The sequence below is a fragment of the Odocoileus virginianus genome, chromosome 11 (genome assembly GCF_023699985.2).
Source record: "Odocoileus virginianus isolate 20LAN1187 ecotype Illinois chromosome 11, Ovbor_1.2, whole genome shotgun sequence".
NCBI classification, from domain to species: Eukaryota; Metazoa; Chordata; class Mammalia; order Artiodactyla; family Cervidae; genus Odocoileus; species Odocoileus virginianus.
The window spans coordinates 36,429,486-36,451,247 of NC_069684.1; the positions used below are offsets into that span (position 1 = coordinate 36,429,486).

At 54.2% G+C, this 21,762-nt stretch overlaps 1 protein-coding gene across 1 annotated transcript in view; it reads right to left on the reverse strand.

Moving 5' to 3' along the window:
- Positions 1-21,762, reverse strand: part of CASZ1 (castor zinc finger 1) — a 152,078-nt gene that overhangs the window by 97,486 nt on the left and 32,830 nt on the right. Inside the window, exon 2 of the mRNA XM_070474274.1 lies at positions 21,319-21,471. The gene's annotated coding sequence lies outside the window, so the exon portion shown is untranslated. The remainder of the gene's footprint in view (positions 1-21,318; positions 21,472-21,762) is intronic.

Genomic DNA, 21,762 nt, shown 5'->3' on the forward strand with positions numbered 1-21,762 from the left:
CCACATCCATTAGGCCCCTTGTTCCCACAACCTGCTGGCTGGGCACCTTGTCCTGCTCAATTGGTTTCCGATTTTCATTAGCGGTGGAGGCACAGCCCCGCTCCCAGCCTGGGCGTCCCCCTCACCCTCCTCTGCCCTCCCTCCTTGGGCTGGGCGTGGAGCCTGAGGCTGCCGTCAGCCTGGAGGGGCTTTTCAGAGAGCCCAACCCACCGGAGTGGGAGAGCAGGGAGGTACGGGGCCCCACGGGCAGATTTTTCTTCACGGGCTGGCCCCCCTCTGCGGCACAGAGGGTGGTGGGGTTTCCTGAGGACTCCAGCAAAGGTGACGTGGTGATAGAAAGCTGAGGCTCTCTTTCGCTCATCCTGAAACTTCTGGGGCACCTCCAATGCCTTACATCTGGGAGAAGGGTGTCTGAGAAGTTCCATTGGCTGTAGAGTTGGGTTCCTGAGGCTACCACAAGGGGACCCTTGTTTCTCTGGGCTGGAAGTTACACACAGGCCACCCTGACCCCCTGTCCTTCCGAGCCATCCTGAGCCTGGCCCCAATTTATAATCCAAAAGAATAAGAGTGGGCTGCTGTGCTCTCTTAGGGCCTCAGATCAGATTGGAAGGTGCCAGCCAATTCCTGGCCCCTGCTCCTTGTGCCTTGACATCTCAAGCAGGGTAGGGCTCAGCACCTGGGGGCACTGTGTCCAGCCAGCCACTGACTCCAGGGGCAGTCTCAGCCCTGACTGGGGTGCTGCTGCCAACTCTTCCCCCAACTCACTCATTCCACAAACAGTTCCTAAACTCCACAGTGTGCCAGACATTGTCCCGGAGTTACAGCTGTGAATGAGACAGACCCATATTCCTGCCTTCATAAGGGTTAGCCTCGGTGGGGGTGGGGGTGAGATGGGGGTAGGAGGTAGGGACAGACAAATAATTCAGTAAACAACTAATGAGTTCAGAGGATGATAAAACAAGGGACTTAATGGAGAGTGACAGAGGAGACAGGTAGGGTGACTGCAGCTACCTCTCAGGAGGTGACATTTGAACCAAAGATACAGTAAATGATAAAGGAGAACATGGCAACTGGGCCTTCTGGTTAAGGAAGGTGGGAAAGTGGGTGGGAGAGGTCTCAGACCCAGGAGTTGGTTGACACAGGGGAAGATACCAGAAGGAGCACCCACAGACCCCTTCCCTTGGTGCCAGGTGGCCGAAGGCTTAGGCCAGTGGCTGGCAGTCTGGTAGAGCATCAGCACGGGCTGGGGAGGGGTAGGAGGGGAGGAAGGACAATGGCTGGCAGAGGACCAAGGGCTCGAGGCCACCTGCCTGCTGGCTGTGGATACAGGCCCTCATCCAGAGCCACCACCGGGACAGGAGGGAGGCCGGCCAGGCCTGCACGGGTCCTGCCCTCATGGGAGCTGCAGGGTTGTGGGGTGACCAAGGGTCTGGCTGTCTTCAGCCCCTTGACTCCACCCTGAGCCAGCTCCAGAGACAAGAGCGTTGACTCTCTGGTCCCTGTCCATTCCCAGTGAGGACACAAAAGGTGGGGTGCGAGGTGAGGGGAAAAGATCAGGCATAAATCCCAGAGGGAGATGAAGAGGGAGGCAGGCCTGTGCCTTTAAAAGAATTTTCATTTAAAGGCTCTTCTCTCTTCCACCATTTCAGTGATCTATATGCAAATATGCTAATGCATGCAAATTAAGACACCACTTTTAGTCCCAATTTAATAGAAAGCATTAAAATACCATTTTTTTTTCCAAAAAACTCCATATGCATGAAGGAAGGATTTTTTTTTTTTTTTTTTTTACTTTTCGCTAAAGTCACATTCCGGCAGCAATTTTTTGCTGTCAAAATGTTCTCAACAACGGGAGATTTGACTGGCTTCTCTGAGAGACAGTCATAGGAAGCCCGGGCTCTGCTTCTCTTGAGTTTTTCTTTTTCTTTTCTGTTTTAATCTGGAAGAGGTGGAGGAAAGAAGGACAGAAAAAGAAAAAACAAAACAAAACAAGACACCCAAGAGTCTTTTGAAGGGTGCCCGATTTTCAGGCCGGGCACCAATCCCCCTCAGTGTAAAGTGTGTTAAACCCACAGCTGCGGGAGCTGTGCGGGCCCGCAATCTGGTCGGGTGTGTTTGTGGTCACTCCTGCTCTCTGGAGTCGGTCAGATAAAGCTTTCAGTGCCATTCTGTGTGTGCCACTCGTGGGAACATCCTCCCAGGGGCCTGGACCACTTGGGACAGCAGTGCCTTTGGTGAGGATGCAGGAGGGCAGGAGGGCATGGGGGGACGGGGGAGAGGGAAGGGAGAGGGGAGGGGAGGTGGGGCAGGGGGGGCGTGGCTGGTGTGGCCCAGCTCAGAAGCCCCAGCTGCACACGGAGGGCTGTCTATTTTCACTCCATTCGCTGCTCTGTAATTAAACTCACTGCTTCCACTTGGGCTACCAGACATTTCCCAGAGTGCCCCTCACTCCCACTGGGCCCATTTCCCCTTCTCCCAGCCTTCTGGGCCACTCTGTCCATCCAAACATCCTTCAGGAGATTTCAGATCTGGGATCTGAAGGGCCTCTGTCAGAACAAGGGCATCAGCCCCCGAACCTCGCTGCAGTCCACCCTTCCCTTCCCCAGGCCCTGTTTCTGGCGTTCCAGTTCCTGATGAGAACTCAGTACTCCAGCACGTGAGTTTTGCCAACAGTTTCGCTGTTCCTTTCCTTCCTGGCTCAGGGCCTGACCTCCAGGAAACTGCAAGGTGCTCTGAGCCCAGCCAGGTTCCTGCCGAAAGGTGACAGCCTCTCACTGAGAGAAAGGGGCAAAGGTCAAGCGGGTGCCACCTTCGTGGGCCAGGCTTGGCCCTGTGAGTAGCTTGGTCCCAGTGAGTAGCTGTTTTACAGTCAAGGGGAACAGGCCGACCACCAACTCCCGGGGAAGGGCCAAAGCTGGTCACGTGTTTGCTCAGTCACTCTTCTCAGAGACCACATAGACAAGAACGACCCATTCCAGGTTACAAATACGGAGAAGCAAGGCTCAGAGAGGTGAGGCCTCCAGGTCCAACAGAAACTGTTGGCGAGAGGCAGAGTGAAGCCAGTGTGCCATCCTTGCTCCCAGAACCAGCTGGAAGTTCGGAGGCTGTGCCTCCCGCCCCAGTTCACACACTCCCAGCGCCTGAGGAACCCCCGATGCCCCACTGGGGGCTTCAGCTCCCCATCCGTAGAATGGGAGAGGGCGGGCACAGCCATGTATGGCTCCTTCTGGCTCCATCTGTTCCCGACTGTGTAACAGATGGAAGAGAAGGGTGGGGTGGGGTGGGGTGTGGGTGTCCCCCAGCCTGGCAGGGAGGCAGACTGGCTCCCCAGGGCTGCCCCACACTGTGTTAGAGGCCCGGCCGGCAGTGGCCAGGAGGTCAGGCAGAGCTCAGGAAGGTGGGGAGAGAAATTGAAAACTGGGGATAGGAGGTGCTTAATGAAATCAGAAAAGTACTTAGATTGGGTCTTGAGGACTGAGAGCAGAAGCCCCATGGCAGGGGAGTGCTCAAAGGAAAAAGCAAAGACAAGAAGACAGAAGACTGGCTGGCGTGGGTCCCGAGGCTGGGAGTGGGTGGAGGGTGGAGAACAGGGCAGACAGGAGGGCTTGGGGTGATGGAGGGGGCTTTGTATACACGTTTCTCCAGCGAAAATGCAAAGGCAGGAGAGGGGAGCTGTGCTGGGCTGGCATGATGGGGCCCGTTGAGCAGAGCCCACGGTGGAAAAAAGAGATTTAGATATTTACGGCAAATAACATTTGTTGGTGCCAAACTCCTAGTTTTATTGTCGGGGGAGAAAACAAACCCAACCACCGAAACTCGTCCTCAACTGAGAATCCACACAGAGGCAAGCGATTTCCCCATCAAACCAGTTTTATTGGATATAAATATCTAATTATTCGTAGCAGGCCCTGGAATGCCAGACATTTTGCAGCTTTTATAATGTGTGTAGGAGTCTTTATAAATGACATATACACACATATATATATATACACACACATATATAGTTATATATTAACAAACTTGATTTGAATTTCATCCGAATTGTTTTTTGCTTAGTGGGCAGTTTTTTTTTTTTACAAATCCAGAAAAGCTAGAATGTTTTCAGTGCTGCTCACACTTTCTTTGTGCAGGGGGCATTTTATGAGCCCTAACGTACCTGACCTAGAAAGCTCCGGGGAAAGAGACCCCCGCACCACTTTGCACGTCCTTCCCTCTGCCCCCTATGGCCACTGGGCAGTTCGGCAGTGCACACTCACTTGCTCACAGCACTTTACAACCACAGGACCCACGGTTGCAAGTCAATACCTCACACATGACACAAACATGAGGTCCTGAGCAGGCAAAAAGAAGTATTGACTTTTTGAACGTAAAGCACACATCCCGTGTGTCAGCCTTCCATCCACAAGCTGTGGATGACGACAGAGTGCTGGGCAGTAGGGGCAGGAAGGGGGGAGGGGGAGGAGGAGGGAGGGGAAGTTGTCTTATGGGGAATAATGTGGATCAGCCTGTCATCTGGAGACCCATCTTCATCTAGAATTAATGCACTAAAGTTCTTTTGTTTTTCCTCTAAATGGTTTTAAAGAGACAGTGGATTTTCGGTCCGGACACGGCGGGCTCAGTGTACAGCTGGTCCAGCCTCCGGGAAGGGAATGGGTGGCCGATACTAGCCAGGCAGAGTGCATTATCGTCCCATCCCTGCCCCGGCCCTAACCTGCTACCACTGTGTTTTCTCTGTTACTCTCCATGAAAAGAAGTTTAAAAGTCTCTGGCTTTCAGGGTCCCTGACCCAAAGGCTGTTATACAGAGTGAAGCCCTTGGCTAGGCAGGATGAAGGGTGGGAGAAGAAGAGGAAAGGGTGGGCGAGGACTTGAAGATCTCTGAGCAAGATGTTTGGGTGCGGGCTGTGGGTTGGGGCTGGCAGCAGCCCCCTAGAGAAGTGCTAGCAGGGGCATGCAGTGAGCACCTCAAAGGTCAGTGTTCCCCAAACAGGAGCCCCCACGCCGCTGAAGCCAAGGACACAGGGGTGGGGGCTGGGGAAGAGGAGTTTGGAACCAGAGAATCCAGGGGGAACCCTGAGGGGGGGTGGGAATCTGGATCCAGGGAAGCTGTCCAGTGAGGTCTGAGGGCCGAAGGACTCGAGTTAGACTGATACCTGGGGAGACTCTAGCCAGGGGGTGAATGTCCGCAGGAGAACGAAAACCCACCACATCTCCAAACGCCCCCTGACTCAGACCTACAGATTCACAGGGAGCCAGGGCTGGAGATGAAGGAGGGCCCTGGGCCTCTGCCGAGAAGCTCCTAAGAAGGCCCACACATCCTCTGCTCAGAGACCCGCACTCAGGGGGATGGGCTGGGGGCCGGGGGAGCTGAGAACAAACAGCGGCAACAGGAACAGAGTTGAGCCATTTCAATTATTCATATGCCAGATGGATTCTTTTCCTGCCTTTTTTTTTTTTCCTATAAAAATAAGGAGGGAGGGAGTAGGTCTTAAGACAATCTCCAAAATGAGGGGAAGCAGGGGCAGAGGGGAAAAAAATAGAAATCAGAAGTGCCCCCCACCCCAATTCATACCCACCCCCTCTCCTGGAGATCCTTGATCTCTGGACAAGAGGGCAGGAGGGAGAGAATGCCTTCTGTCGGGCAGGAACCAGAGGTGTCATTCAGTTTCTCTATGAGCAGAGAGCAAGAAGCAAGGAAAATTGTTGAAGAAAGGGAGGGTGAAAGAGAGAGAGAATCACGGAGCCTGGGGTGGAGGGAGTGGGGGGGGGGGGCAGGCAGAAGAGGGTTCCGACCTTCTGTGAAGGATATAAAAAATCCAGCCGCCTCAGGGGACACCCAACTATCTAGCATATTGCTGTTAAAATGTCTGCAAAATTTAATACACTTGGCATGCCATCTAATCAGTCCTTGGAAACTCAGGCCCTCGCTCCCTCCTCTGATCAGACCGCGGCACAACTTCTGCCTCTGGGATTCCCACCCCCAGCCTGTCCCCCCATCTTACAGAAAGCCGATCCCCCCTCATCAACACAGCTGCTGTGGCTTTTAGGACACATCTCATTCTGAAGTTCACCCGAGGTCCAGAATCTAGAAGCTTCCCTAAGAAGCAGGTTTCTACTCTTAGCAGGGAGAGCCGAGGGTGGGGTGTGAGCTCCCGGACTTGGGTACCCAGGCTTCTCCTTCTCAGCGGGAGAGACAAAGGGCGCCGGGCAGGCATGTACTGACAAGGTCCGTGGTCCCAAGACAGGCAGGCTAAGGCTGCTCCTTGCAGGGGAGCCAGTGAGAGCCTGACAGCTCTTTTTAAATAGCCGCCCGGTACACAGAGCTGTAACCTCACCAGGATGCAGACACACACCTGTGTACACGTGGACGCATGCCCAGCCATGTGCTCCATCAACCCACCCGTTCCTGGGAAACTTCTGTGAACCCCGCAAGATTCCGAGGCTACTTCAAGTCCCCAGCAGCAAGCTAGAAGTTCCCAGATTAGACCAGGGATGATTGCCAGACCTGCCACCTCAAGTGCAGCCATCAGAGTCCAGCAAGACCTGCATGCTTCAGCAGGTCACCACTCAGTTCACCTTGACCTTGTAGAGCTCATGAATGACACTGTATGGGACTGATCTCCCCAAAGCTGCACACTCCGCCCAAAGAAAGATAGTGCTTGTCAAGTCCTCTTTGTCCATCAAAAAAAAAAAAATTTCTTCACCTTTGATTAACCTAAAACCTCAGGTAGTCTTCAATAGACCTGGACCCTAAGAGGTTTGTTACTGTTGTCTTTAAGTCGCTGCGTCGTATCTGACTCTTTGCAACTTCATGGGACTATAGCCGGACAGGCTCCTGTCCATGGGATTTCCCAGGCAAGAATACTGGAGTGGGTTGCCATTTCCTCCTCCAGGGGATCTTCCTGACTCAGGGATCAAACCTGCGTCTTCTGCACTGGCAGGTGGATTCTTTATTGCTGAGCCACCAGGGAAGCCCCCTAAGAGGCTTAGGCAACCCCAGAAAGCTCATGGCATGCTAAGGTACTGTGGGAGCTTTCTTATAAGATGGGGGGTTGGCGGGACAGGCCAAGACTGTGGAGGACCCGAGCCTCTGTCCACAGGAAAAAACTGCAGTGGCCAGGGACACAGAACACAGGCACCTCCTATCTAACTTCCCTGCCCCTCACCACACGGGTGGGAAAAGACGCAAACAGGTGGAGGAGAGTCAAGGGGGTGCGGTCACACAGGGCCCCATGCTCAGAAGGGCACAGGGTTGGTTCAGTGTCCTGCCTGCAGCTGCCATTATACAATCCTTCATAATTTTATTATTATTATTATTTTGGCTGGGCTGGGCCTTTGCTGCTGTCCGTGGGCTTTCTCTAGTTGCACTGAGTTGGGACTGCTCCTCCTTGTGGTGCTAGGGCTTCTCACTGTGGTGGCGTCTCTTGCTGTGGAGCACAAGCTCTAGGTGAATGGGCTCCGGTAGTTGCAGCGCGCAGGCTCAGTAATTGTGGCTTGCAGGCTCTAGGGCACGGGCTCAGCAGTTTTGGTGCACAGGTTTAGTTGCTCTGTGGCATGTGGGATTTTCCCAGACCAGGGATCAAACCTGTGTCCCCCATGGTGGCAGGTGGATACCTACCCACTGCACCAGCAGGGAAGTCCTGTTAATAAATTTAGAACGAGGGGTCCTGCATTTTCATTTTGCACAAGGTCCCCCCCCCCCCGCCCCCAATTATGAAGCTGGTCCTGGGTGTGGGCTTTAGAAGATTAGAGGACCTGGGATTCAAGCCCAAGGCTCTATTCCCCATAAGTTGAGTGACATCAGAAAAGCCACTAATTATCTCTGGCTGCAGGGAGCCTCATCTATAAAGTGGGGTGATCACACCACTCTCGGGGTGGCCAGGAGGACCAGGAGGAGTAAAGTGGGGAGACAGCTTTGGGAACACAATTACAGGTTCCTATTCAAATGCATGGTGTGCTGACTAGCGGGGGAATTGAGGCCTGTTTGCATAGGTGGTGGCTTCCCTTACCCAGGGATGACCTACTCCACGTGGTAAGAGGTCTCCTTTCAGAGCAGTGTGGCAGGGAGGCCTCTGGCAGGCCTGACCTGGCTGGCCCCATTCACAGGTGAAGAAACTGGAACAGCTGACCTGCCTGTTGTCACAAAGCTGCCTCAGGCAGAGAGATGCAGAGGACATACTGTTCCCACTGTCCAGGCTTGGCCTTGGCCTTGGCCTTGGTCGCGGGACACTTGAGATGGGGACAGTAAGAAGGAAGAGTAGACAGCAGGATTTGGGAAAGAGGAAGGAAAGACCTTTTTACACTACATCACACACACACACACACACACACACACACACACACGCACACACATGCACATATACATATACAGACGGCAAAATTAAAGCCGAAGACTTGGCTAAAAGGAAAAATCCTACCCTTGTTCCATCGAAACTTATTTTAGGGCAGGAGGTAATTGCCAAAGACCCAAATAAAAAGCTAACCGCAGGCTGTAAATGGCTCCAAGTCTTTAATTAGACCCCAGGAAAAAATAGTGGCGAAAAGAAAATGAAAGTAGGCGAAGGCTCCCTGAGGAAGGAACAGGCATGTGGTCCCCCCATCCCAAGTCCAGTGGCTTCATATGAAGGCTACCCTTGCCTATGGCAGGCATCAGAGCACCTCCTGAACAGGCAGGCGCTGCCCACTGCGGGGACAGGCACGGAGCCAAGCCAGGCACACCCTGGGCGAGGGCAGCCCTGATCCTGGGTCCTTCTCCCAGGACTTCTCTACACCACAGCCCGCGGAGCCTGGCCTGGGGTCGGAGTGCCATGGGCTGAGCAGAAGGTGAGCTGTTTCTACCAGCCTAGGAATCAAGGGAGCTTGGAAAGGAGAAAGCTTTGGGTCTGGAGTGGCCTCTGACCCACTCAAAGATCTGCCCATCTTGCCACAAGGCCCATCTCTTTGGCCACTGAGCAGTATTCCTGTTCAGCATGTCCCCCATCCCTGGAGCTGTCTCCAACCCCTCTCCCGGTCCCACGTGGAATTGGGTGGCTCTGAGATCCTGTGGGCAAAGCAGGATTTTCCCCTCAGGGACCCCCCCTCACTAGGGGCACACTCAGAAATCCTCTGGGTGACAAGTGTTACGTGACGGAAAACCCCCAGCCACTGTTCCATCTCTCCAAGACAAGGAAAGTGCACACAGGCCTGCTCCATGATCCTCTCCCCAGCCCCTGTCCAGCCTCTGGCCTTGGGAAAACACAGGTCACCTGGGACTAAGGGTGGAGCTGGGAAGAAAAGGATAAGCTGTGCTTGGTAGGGTGGGGGCCTGCAGATGGTGGATGCCCATCCTCTCATACCAACAGGACAACCCAGTGGGCCAATCAAATGCCACAGGTGGGGAGAACTTGCCAAATGCCAAGAAGCACATGCCAGGCATAGTAGAGGCAGTGGCCTCCAGCGATGTTAAAACAATGATCAGGTCCTAACGACACAAGGTGGGCATTCCCCCCACAGCAGGGGGAAGGGCTCAGGGGTGGAACGCGGCCCAGCCCATGCGAAGGACGGAGTGGAAGCTGCCGAACTGGTCCCTCCTCACAGTGTGCCTTTTCACGGTGGCAGGATGGTGAGGTGGGCTCACAAAGGCCAGCACACTACAAGTGGGCACGTCCCAGCAGGGGAGAGGGAAATCGTGCCTGACCACAGCTGGCATCAGTGGCATCAGGGGCAACCATGCTGAAGACCCCCATCCTGCTCCCCATAGCTGCCCAGAACCAGAGCTGCCCCACTTGACTCCCCTTCCAGAACAGACTCTCCTCTGCTCCTGCTTCTGCTAAGCCGAGCACAGGAGGACATACTCCAGCACCCTCCAGCCCCCCCGCTCAAGTGGACTGGCCTCCCAGCCAGAGTGGCAGGCCATGCCCTGCTGTCTACACCATATTCTTCACCCATTTCCTTTCCTGTTTCTGAGACAGCACTTTAGCAACCACAGATGAGGAGCAGGTCTACTAGCCATAAGGGTGCAGATACCCCTCACACAGTGGGCTTCCCTGGTGGTTCAGTAGCTCAAGAATCTGCCTGTGATACAGGAGACACAGGTTCAATACCTGGGTTGGGAAGATCCCCTGGAGAAGGAAATGGCAACCCACTCCAGTATTCTTGCCTGAGAAATCCCATAGACAGAGGAGCCTGGCAGGCTACAATTCATGGGGTCTCAAAAGAGTGGGACATGACCGAGAGACTAAACAACAACCCTTCATTCAGCATCTAAAGGTCCCAGGCCCTCTCATAGGCACTTGAGACACAGCATTCTTGCAAAAAGGTACTACTGTGCCCATTTTACAGAGGAGGAGGCTGAGGCTAAGTGTGGTGAAGTGGTGGCTACAAATGCACAGAATGGTGAGCAGGACTACAGCTCAGGTCAGCCTGGTTCCAAAGTCTGTTTCTGTCCATTGTACCTTTCTCCCAGCTAGTTCTCCTGTCTGACCACAACATCTCAGCAGGACAGGCCTGGCTGACCTCTTCCTGCCTCTTACCTCCTGTGCAGGTCACTGGTTTAATGCCTGCAAAGTGTGATGAAGGTGACAAGCATGACCCCATTCCCAGCCACCCACCATGCCTTGCTGTGATGGCCGAGGCCTGCGCGGCCAGAGCAAGCTGGAAGGTCTTCCCGGGAGGAGAAGCAGGTGTGAATCTGAGGCAGTCCCCAGATCACCACGTCATTTAGGAGAGGCCTCCCTGCTGGCTCCCCTCCTGCTAGCTTTCCTCCATCGGGGGTTGAGGGGGAAGGTGGGGGGTGGTGGTCAGGCTTCTATCCATAGGATGAGAAGTGGAATTCCTCTTGGATGAGGAGCCCTACGGTTACTGTTCCCCAACTTCCTCCCCAGCTTGGGAATGGGTTGAGAGCAGAAGCCCAGGCCCCTGGCAGAGGCAGCAGGAGTCCTACTAATTAATTAGCCTTCCATCTTCCTCAAGTGCTCACCAGACACAACCAGATGGTCCCGGCGATGCACCCTCTACCAGCACCCTCCCCTGGAACCACACAGCATCTTCCCCTCACACCCGTCACCCTCCCTGCATCTTTCCTTTGTAAACCCCAAGAGAGTCCACGCTTCTCCATCTCTGCTGGGCCTGGGCCCAGACAGCCCCCAAAGGGCAGGGAGGACAATGATAACCCTGGTTTAGGTTTGCAGGTCTGAGAGTTCTAGGTGGGGCCAAAGTTCAGGCAGGTTGAAGTTTCTCCTACTGCCTCCAGACAGTTCAGTCAGGGAGCTGGGGTGGGCATGGTGAGGGTGGGGGGACCCAGGGCTGAGTCTGCCTTTATTCCTTGGAAGATTTAAGAGATGGCCCTACATCCAAGAAACTCCAATTTATAACCCCAAACAGGAGAATGGATACAAGTAAGTATATGGCTAAGTCCCTTCACTGCTCACCTGAAACTATCACAATGTTGTTAATTGGCTATACCCCAATATCTCTGTCCTGGAGAATCCCATGGACAGAGGAGCCTAGAGGACTAGTCTATGGGGTTGCAAAGAGTCAGACACAACTGAAGCAACTTAGCATGCAATGCAAAATAAAAGTTAAAACAAATAAAAAGTACTAAAACCCCAAACGAACAAGGCCTGGCTGGTACCCCCTCCTCCTGCAGGAGGGCACCACATAAAAGCTACAGACAGAGGATGAGATGGTTGGATAGCATCATGGACTCGATGGACATGAATTTGAGCAAACTCTGGGAGATAGTGAAGGACAGGAAAGCCTGGCATGCTGCAGTCCATGGTGTCGCAAAGGGTTGGACATGACTGAGCAACTGAACAATGACAACAACAACAAGAAGCAGAGCCTGTTAGGACCTCTTCAGTACCACGGACACCCCACTGGCTCTCTGTTGGCACCTCGAGGTCCTTGGAGGGGTGTGGCTTGCAAAGTGCGCAGCTGTGTCTTCTAGGCTGCCAGCCTGTACAGGGATACTGGCCTAAGCAGTTGTGCTGAATAATGGAGCTGTGTGGTCCCAAAGGCAAGGAGCTGGGGTCAAGCAATCCTGGAGCCACAACTGAGAAGCCCTAGGAGATCTGAGGCCTAGGAGCTGGGATGGACGGCCCTTTGCAACAGGTCCTGCTTTGGGGAAGATTACGTGATGACCAGAGTCCAGCGTCACTTGGCAGCCAGAGCCCTGGTGCCAACAGCTGTGTGACATGGGCTCTAGCTGGTGACCCTGCTTCACTTTTCTGGACATCAGTTTTCCCACTTAAAAAATGAGCCTGAGTGGGATGATCCCTCGGGTGGCCGGGAGCTGGTGCATGTGGAGTGACAGGGCAGAAGACCTGCTCACAGTTGCGTTCCGGACACGTTCACTGGGATCATGACTGTTCTCATTTTCATAAGCATCACTCTTTTTGACTCCAAATATTCTAGGAACCTCCTTTCAGACAGAGTTACAAAGTCATGGGGAAGATCTGAGCTTACAGCTCAGGGAAGCCACATTTCCTGAATTTTTTATGCCCAGAATCAAAACTAAGTGTAATACTGATTTGATCGGAAGCTAGGAGGGGTTTGGTTTGGTTTTGAGCCTGAGTAACCCAGGGCTGGCCTGCCTGGGATCTAAGAGGCACTGACCCCACAGCTACCAGGAGAACATAGACACGTGATGGGCTCCTCCGGGCCCATCTTAGCGGGGGATGGTCTTTGGGGTGAAACATCTTTATCTGGGGCTGCAAGGGTTAACGCGGGGCTGGGAGAGGCCAGGCAACACGGAGCACTCCCTGTTTATTAATAAGCTATTTATCACCAGCTTTGCTTTTAATGCCATTTGGGCTTAATGTCGTTAATGAAATATAAATACCCACGCTAACGATGTCGGTCAGAGGCAGCACGGGCAGCAGACGGCTCGCGAAACAGGGCCAAACCGCTGGGCACGCTGGGGAAGAGGCTGAGCACTCGGGAAGCGGAAGAGGTTCCCCCCAGCTCGGCACCCCCAGCCCCCTTCTGCTCCCACCGCAAGACTCCCCAGCTGGCTGTGCCGGGAAAGGCTGGGAGGAGGGCTGTCCAGGGCCAGGGGAGGCTCGGGATGCTGTTAACTCCTGGAGGACAAGGCAGAGTGAGGGCTCCCACCTCGGGGGCAGTGCCCTGGCATCAGGCCCCTTGGCTGCAGAAGGCTGGACTACCACCAGCTGGCAGTAGGCCCCTCTCACCGCACTGAGTTCTCTGACCCCAGGGAAGGGAGCCCTGGTGAGAGGGGTCATGAGAGGGAGCATTAGGACTCCATCACGTTTGCCAATAAAGACCACCCCTCCCCACTTCTGGAGTGACATTCCAGGCAGCCCAGCCCCCCTGGATGGCACCCCCTCCCTAAGAAGTTGGCCAGGGGTTACTTGGCCATCTCCAGGAAAGCTCAGAGAGATGGATAGATGAATGGGTATTTCTGATCAGTGCCCAGAGACTGTGCAACTCAGAGGTGGCCCTGCAGGGCAGGCTGTCTGTTCCTGACCTCGGGTCTGACCTGGGCTGGCCCCTTTCCCACACAGAGGGCCATCCCTCTGGCCTCTTTCTGGGCTCAGAGCAGACGCCCTTAGCAGATGACCACCTAACCCAGCAAACCCCAAAACTCCAGGCCTCGATCTCAGGTGAGGCCACAGACTGCTCCCAGAGGCAGCCTCACCTGGAAGAAGCGGCCCTGGGACTTGCTCCCCAGCCCAGGGACCCTGGTGCCTTTGGAAGAAATGTGGACTCCACTCATCAAGGGCCACCTGGGCCCAAACAACGGCTGGAGACACTGGCCAGTGGGTGCCTTTAGCTTTGTCCTCCTCTCCCGGTACCATGGCAGGGGAGCTCACAGTGCCACAGCTCCACTCTGTTTGCCAAGACCCCGAGCAGCCCCCCAAGGGTGCTGCCTCTTCCAGAGGGAGCTCCAGGCTGCTCCGGGGAGGGAGCTCTGCAGGCTCTGGCCCCCCACGTTCAGGGTTGCCTGGGGAAACACAGGACAATCAGCAAGATTTGAATTTCAGATAAACAGCGAATACTGTTTCAGTGTATGTCCCAAACATTGCATAGAACATACACACACTGAAAATTATTTGCTGTTTATCTGAAATTCCAATTTCACTGGGCATCCGGTATTTTTGTTTGCTAAACTGGGCAAGGCTATCATACAGTTGCAAACAGTTGGACACGACTGAGCATGCATACGTGTTGTGCACCTCACCCCTCAGCAGGTAACACCCCACCGGTGGGAAGGGTCTCTGGTGGGTGAGCAGGACTGGAGGAGGGGGGCATTGAGGGACAGGAGACCCCTGCTGTCTCGGGACAGCTGTCTCCTTTCAAGGAGCTCTGGTCGTAACTGTCCCCTGCCCACCCTTTCCCCTCACTGGTTACTACTGCACTGCCCAATGCCATGGCTCACTTGTAGGGGGTCCCCTCTCCTTGCACCCCCCAAAGTCACCTCCATGTCCCCAAGGAGTACAGGGCTCATTTGCTGGGGCCTGGTGGAGCTCAGCTCAGCGGCTAATCCCCTGGGTGGCTCCTGTCAGATTATTAATTAGCTAAAGCGGATTGGTCCTGGAACGACATGCGCTTGGACTTCAGATAAAGCAGGCCAGGGAAGCCGGGCGGGGGTCGGCTTAAAGTGACAAGACCCAGTTTCTGAAGTGCTCCCCGAGGTGGGGCTGGGCCGGCAGACAGGGCCAGGGCAGGGTGATTGCTGACAGCGCCCCCAGCTCCCCCTCACTCCTCTGTCCACTCAGAAGAGCATCTCGGAGCAGGTGTGTGTGGATGCACCTGTATCTGGGTGCAGACGGCCCGTGAGAGGAGGAGCCAGACAGAGTGGGTCTTGCTTTTAAAGAGCTTGTGCCTAAGCAGATCATGTCACTCAGAACTCTTCAAAAAGCTTCTTATTCCACTCGGGGCAAGAGCCTGAGTTCTCACAATGGCTTTAACGCCTGCAGGAGCTGGGGGACTCCCGGTCAACTCCCTTGACCACACAGGGCATCTCCCCAACTCCAGTCACACCATGCCTCCCTGCTGTCCTCCAACATGCCAGGGGAGCTCTTGCCTCTGGGAGGCTTGCTCACTCATTTCCTTCTGTCCTTGTTGTTGTTTAGACACTAAGTCATGCCTGACTCTTTTAGACCCCATGAATTGTACCCTGCCAGGCTCCTCTGTCCATGGGATTTCCCAGGCAAAAATACTGGAGAGGGTTACCATTTCCTCCTTCAGGGGATCTTCCTGACCCAGGAATCAAACCCCAGTCTCCCACATTGCAGGCAGATTCTTTACCACTGAGCCACCAGGGAAGCTCCTTTTTGTTCTTACCCAAAAGTCAACCATCCCACTGATGCCTTCCCCAGACGCCACACCTAAAATGACAAACCATCTGCCCACCTCCCCCTGCCACACACACTCCCTATTCTATCCTCCAAACCTGCTTCACTTTTCTCCCAGACACACATCGCCATCCAATACCTACTCTATTTCTTTATCGCATTTATCATTTGCCTCCCTCCACAAAGATGCAAATGCCACAAGGACAGGAATTCTTGCCTTGTTGGTTCACTGCTGCACTTCCAGTCCAGTCTGTAGTGTCATCAAGCATCAGTAACGCTTGAGGAATGGATGAAAATGAAACATGAATGGCCAGAGGTTAAAGGTCAGGATCTGGACCACCACATCTTCTGGCTCTGAGTCTTAGGTGGCTGAGTCCTGGCCAACCCTGGGGGGCTCCCCAGACCCCCATCCCTCCTCCCCCACTCTTTTGGAGCCCGCCCTTCCCAGTTGTGCATCACACGAGGTGCTACTTGTACCACAGTCCTAGCATTTCCCCATAGATGCATTTCTAGGATCAGGGTCTCCCAGGGATGTCCTAGAGGACCCATCTCCTTGCCACCTGACCCTCCCCTACCAGAAGGGATTGCTATTCTCTCTGCCCTGGAAACAGAACAGGGTGATGACAGCGAGGCGTGGGGGACACCAGGACTCCCAGCTGCTGCCCGGGCCCAGCTCTGCTGCCAGCAAACTCTTGGGCCTGGATTGTTTTGACTTGAGTCGGTGAAGCTGAAATATTGAGTCACAGCGGCCCTAAACTTCATTACCAGCTCTCAACACAGATTACTAAGGGAAAAAAGTTGCTTTTAATTGCTTTTTCCGATTAGCATTTCTGGAGAAGAAACTAGTGATTAATTACACCTTCCCTCCCCTCAACCACCCATGCCACAGAGGTCCCGACACCAGGCTACCATCTGAAGACTCAGGGTCAGAAAAGCCTCACGCTTCTGAAGGGCCAAGAAACCAAACCAGACTGGGTGGTGAGCTGAAGGTGGAGGCCGTCCTGGGGGCTGATTTAGCAGGGCAAGGAGCTGACGGTGTGGGGAGGCCTGGGTGAGCCCATCCAAGGGTCCTCCTATGGCTGCCCCATGCCTCAGTGTGGTGTCCACTGGGCGGAAGGACTTCCACAAGGACTAGGACTATACCTGGTGATTCTAGAATCAGAGAGTCCCAGGAAGCTGGGAGAAGACAAAATTGGGGAGCCTGAAGATCTGCAAGAGAAGACAGTGCATTTGCAGCCACTGGGACTCCCCTTGGGTGCAAAACCCACTGTGGCTTCTCCAATGCCACTGTGTTCAACCCATGGAGGCTCCAAGGTGACAGGACAGAGGTAGGGTGGAAGTATCCTCCTCTTATCCACAAGACATCAATCCCCCAAACCATGGGCTGCTCGTTGCCCCTTTTGGAGTGAGCAGATCTCTCTGGGTAGGTCCTGGCAGTCAGGCACTGACAGCCCTGCCCTATCCCTCTTCCTTTGGGTCAGTGCCTGGTGGAACCCAGGGGCTTCCAACCCCGCTAGGAGGGAGAACTGGGGAAGGAGGAGCAAGGTGAGGGTGTCGGCAACACCGAGCAGAATCCTAGCACAGATTAGAAGCCAGAACACTCAGTAACTCTTCCTAAACCATCTCCCCATCACGTCTCTGCCCAGCGCCACGGTGTTGTGACCTCAGAGTCCACTCATCCAGGCTGCCACCTGGGGGATGGGGGGAACAGGTGGAGGACATGGCCCCCACTCCCCTCAGTCAGCACCTCCCTCTCCTGATCCCACCCCTCCACACTCCCACCCCAGCTGCAGGCTCTGGAGTGGCCGGCCCCACATCAGATCAAAGCCCTGGAGGACGGAGTTAGAACTGTCCAGTCCAGTTATGAGTGAAGGCCATGGATCTAGTGCAGGCCACAGAGGCAGAAAGCAGAAGAGCCTCCCACGCATGCACAGACACACATGGCTGCCCACCCAGACGCACCCGCCCCCAGGGCTCAGCCCGGTGTTTTGATGTCGGCAGACACACCCGGGAAGATTGGCTGACACCCCCTTGGAGCCGGAGGCACCAGCTGCACGCCTGGGACATCCCCATCACCCGCTGCAAGACCGTGTCGCCAGCCCCCCCTTCTGCTCTCTCCTGTCACTCCCCCTGGAGGTCAGGCCTCCAGAGCGTTCCTGGAGGGCTGAGCCAGCCCATATGGCTGGGAATATGTTGCCAGCACGGGCGAGTCCTCACTGGGGCCCCCGCGGTTGGCTGTGACAACTTCACACTCGCTCCAGCCAGGCCTCTGGCTGCTGTCTGGGCTACACAGCACCCACTTAGGGGGCTTGTAGATGGTTTGGCTATTACAGCATCACTGCTGGGACTGCCTGTCCTGTCCTGACCCAAGCAGACGATTCCAGGCCCAGGAGAGCGGGGCCTCACATCAGGGACCCTGGAAAAAGGCACAGTGGTCTAGGTCAAGCCTAAGGAAGGAAATACAGCAATTCACACTGTGAATTGTGGAAAGACTTTCCACGTGGAAAGACAGCTAGGATCTCTATCCGTGAGCTGGGGCTGGAGACTAAACTGGCCATTTCTGGAAATGATGGAGTCTTAGACAAACCCATTTCTCAGCTCTCAAAGCTGATCAACTGAGGTTCTTTGTATCCAGGTGCAGAAATAACATTTAAAGCCACAGTGAGAGGACTTATACAAGTTTCTAGGCCCAACCTCAGACCCAGTGAAGAATCCATGGAGCAAAGGCACAAAACAGGCTTCCATGCAAAATCTTAAGGCCACAAGGACAGTGAGCTGGGATATCTCTGCTAAAATCGGCACTGGATATAAGCAGGCCTCAGGCCTTCCCCCCACATGGTGATGACCCAAGGGTGCTAACACACTCCACCAAGCTTTCCTAGCAACCAGCCCAGTGCCCAGAGCGGTGCTTCTCCCCCTGGCACTGCCAGGTGGGGACACGAGAGAGAGGAGATGTAGAGCTGCACATCAGGGGCCTGGAATGCCAGAGCCAACCTGAGATCTTGTCTTTTCTGTCCCTGATCAATCCACCAGCAAGGCCAGTTCACTCCCCCTATAAACACACAGGGCCTCTGCCCTCTTTTCTCCATTTCCCCCTTCTGTCTCAGTCACTTGCAGCTGATGTCAAATGGAGGAAAGGAGTAAGAACAACAATAAAATCTGTCTGTGGGATGTTCCCAGGGGAAAGAGAAAGGTTCCACTTGCTTCCTAAAATCAGCAAAAGCCCCCTCCCAGAATGTAACCTGGTTGGCTGAATCAACCTCTCACTACAGGGGCTGCAGCAGCCTCCCTCTCTGGTTTCTGCCCTTGCCCCCTCAATCCATGCTCACCATAGCAGCCCCAGCCTTCTTCTCAAAACAAAATCACATCACTTCACCTCCCTGCTTTAAACCCTCTAGCGGCTCCCCCATCACCCAAAAAATAAAGCCCCAACTTCCCTTGGCACAGCACACCTTACAAGCCCTGGCCTAGCCCTGTCCACTCCCAGCACTGGGGCCTCTTTCTGTCCACCAAGCACCTTGAGCTCTCAGCCTCAGTTCCTCTAGACTATTTCTCTCCTGCTGAAAATATTCCACCCCTCTTAGGATGGGTTTCCACTTTCAATTCCTCCATCTCAGCTAACCATCATCTACTCAAAGGAGGCTCCTGGACTGCCCAGTCACTTTCTACCACCTCATCCTATTTCCATTTCGCACTGAAGATTTCCTTGTCATTCTTTTGGGGTGGGTTTATCTGTTGTCCACTTACCCAACCAGAATTCCACGAGAGCTGGACTGTCTTGTCACTCTATCCCTAATGATCAGAAGATACCAGGCCCTCCATAAGTGTTGAATAAACATAACAAGATCTTCTGTGGCACAGCAAAAAGTGGGGAGAATCTGAGTCAGACAGGATCAGGTCTGCAGATCAGACCTGAGCACAGACTTGCCCCAAGCCCACACTCTTGTGTGGTGAGGCAGGACACCTCTGAGATCTCAGATCACTCAGACTACAGAGGACCCCAGACTGTGGCCAAAGGGCTGGGTGAGTGAGGAGGGGCTCGGCCACAACATTCCTGCTAGGAGCCCTCTGAGTTCCCAAGCTTCACTACCAGGGCCAAGACGGCCGATGCCAGGATGTAGGAGTCCCCGAGGACTCACAGAGCCCATGCCCTATGCCGGGTACAAATCCCAGCTGGCGTGGCCCCTGGGAGTCAACAATGAGTGGAAACTTCAGAAAGGGAAAAACTAATGGGCATGTTTTGCCGAAGGAAAGAAGAAAACAAGAAGCCTGCCACTGAGGACAGAACCATCAAACACTGCCCCCTGGAAAAGGGGCTCCACAGACACGCTGGCAACTTGCTCACATGCAGGGCACAAGCAGCTGGGGAGACCATCCACAGGCTTGAGGATGCCTGGGCTTGTCATCCAAGACCCATGAACATCAAGGAAGCAGAGTTGGACAAGAAAAGCCCAGGAAAGGAGCAGAGTCGTAGAGGAGTTGGTGCTGACCCAACTGGACGACTGCACAGCCACCAGTCTAAGCAGACTCATTGCCATCAGGGGAAAACCGCTGCACATCCTCAATGTGGATGAACCAGTTCCTGGACACTGGGAAGACGAGTCTCAGCCACACAGTTACTCCACCACAGCAACCAAAGGCCATGCTTACAGCTGATCTTCAAATCTCTAGCCCTTATCCATGGCTTCTTCTGCTTCCCAAGGTGGCATGACCCAAAATGATCAGGCCTGCAGCTCTGCAGACCACTTAAACCTCAAGGAGCACCAAGGCACCCTTCTCTGTAAGTACCTCCTCCCTGCAAGTTCAAAGTCTAGAGTTGCAGCACTTGGCCACTGGAGGGAGGGGCGGGACACGCCTGCCCTTGGCGCCCGTGGTGCCTGCCATGCCTGACCCTACAACCAGAGCACAGGTGGGTGAGTCGGGGCTGCCGCCTCCAGTCGGCACACACAGGAGGAGCAGCCCCCAGGCCTGCCTTCCCAGCCATGCTCCAGGGCCTCAGTCTCAGCCCCACACCCTAAGATGCTGTCCACCAACTTTATCAACCCAAGCCCTCTGGGCTGGTCCCTTTGGATCGTAAGAGAATACTGACTAATGATCAATATGTAGTAAGTTACCTGTTTTGTATCAACCCTCCCCGCTACAGGTGTCCCAGGTGATGTAGTGGTAAAGCATCTGCCTGCCAATGCAGAAGACTCAAGAGACACAGGTTGGATTCCTGGGTCAGGAAGACCTCCTAGAGAAGGAAATGGCAACCCATTCCAGTATTCTTGCCTGGAAAATTCCATGGACAGAGGAGCCTGGCAGCCCATGGGGTTGCAAAGAGTCGGACATGACTGAGCACACACTCATACATCCACCTTGTGATCTGCCACATTTGACACCTGCAGGCAAATATCTGACAGTACCGGCCCCATAGGCTACCCATCCCAGGTATAAGTAACTGTCTTAAGTATGGGGCTAACTTCTGAGCCAGGGTCAAAAGATACCTGTGTCCTCTTCTCTAAGGTGGGTCCTGCCTGGGCTGGAGGGCCACCAAGAAGCCCCAACAAGTCACACCTGAGCTCAGAGCAGAGCCGGAGCTGCTGGATACATAGAGGGGTTGGACCTACCGTTCCCAGAGATGATGTTCAGAAATGACCCATCAGGTGGCTCCAGCCAAGTTTGCCACAGGCCTCAACTGGAGTATCTGCATGCTGCTGGCACCACCCAATGTCATACAGTGGTGATGCTGGGAGGATTCTTCAAGGTCAGTGAGTCCCACCTCTTTATTTTCCTCGTGGGGAAACAGAGGTCCAGAGGGGAAAAAGTAGTGAGATGAAGTAGAGCCAGGGCCAAAATGCAGATTCCTAGGCCCAGGCTCTTTTCTCAAACCTGCACATTCTCAGTTTTGCTTAGGGGAGCTAAGCTACCACCACTGAGAAAGGCCGATGTAGTAGCTCCCCTGAGAAGGAAACCCTGGCCTGGCCAATGACACTCCCACCCACATTCCTCAGTGACATCTTGGGAATCTTGGGAGTGGTTACCTTTGCATCCCAAGAACCTGGGGTCCGAAGTCCATTCCCACACACACCACTGGAGCAGCAGGACCCCCTTCTATAGGAAGGGCCAACGCCGAGACAGCAGGAAAGGCAGGTAAGATGGATGGTCTTCGCCTTCACTCAGCGAGGTCTGTTTGCCTACCAAAAGGAGAAAGGAAAACAGGTTTATTTGGCTACTGTTGAGACCTACAGAGCTATTCAGAGAGAAGGACAATAGAGGGTAAGGTTCAGACAACTTGCACGGCAACTGGCCAAGAAGGTAAGAGATTCTCAGGCCTTACCTAGCAATCAGCAGATGGCAACACCATGGTGCATGCCATGCCTGACCATACAACCAATGTACCCTTTGCACGATTATTAGCCAACTGCTACAGGGTTGTCCCACCTAATGAAAGAATCAAATGGGTAGAAATGAAAATAGGCCAATCA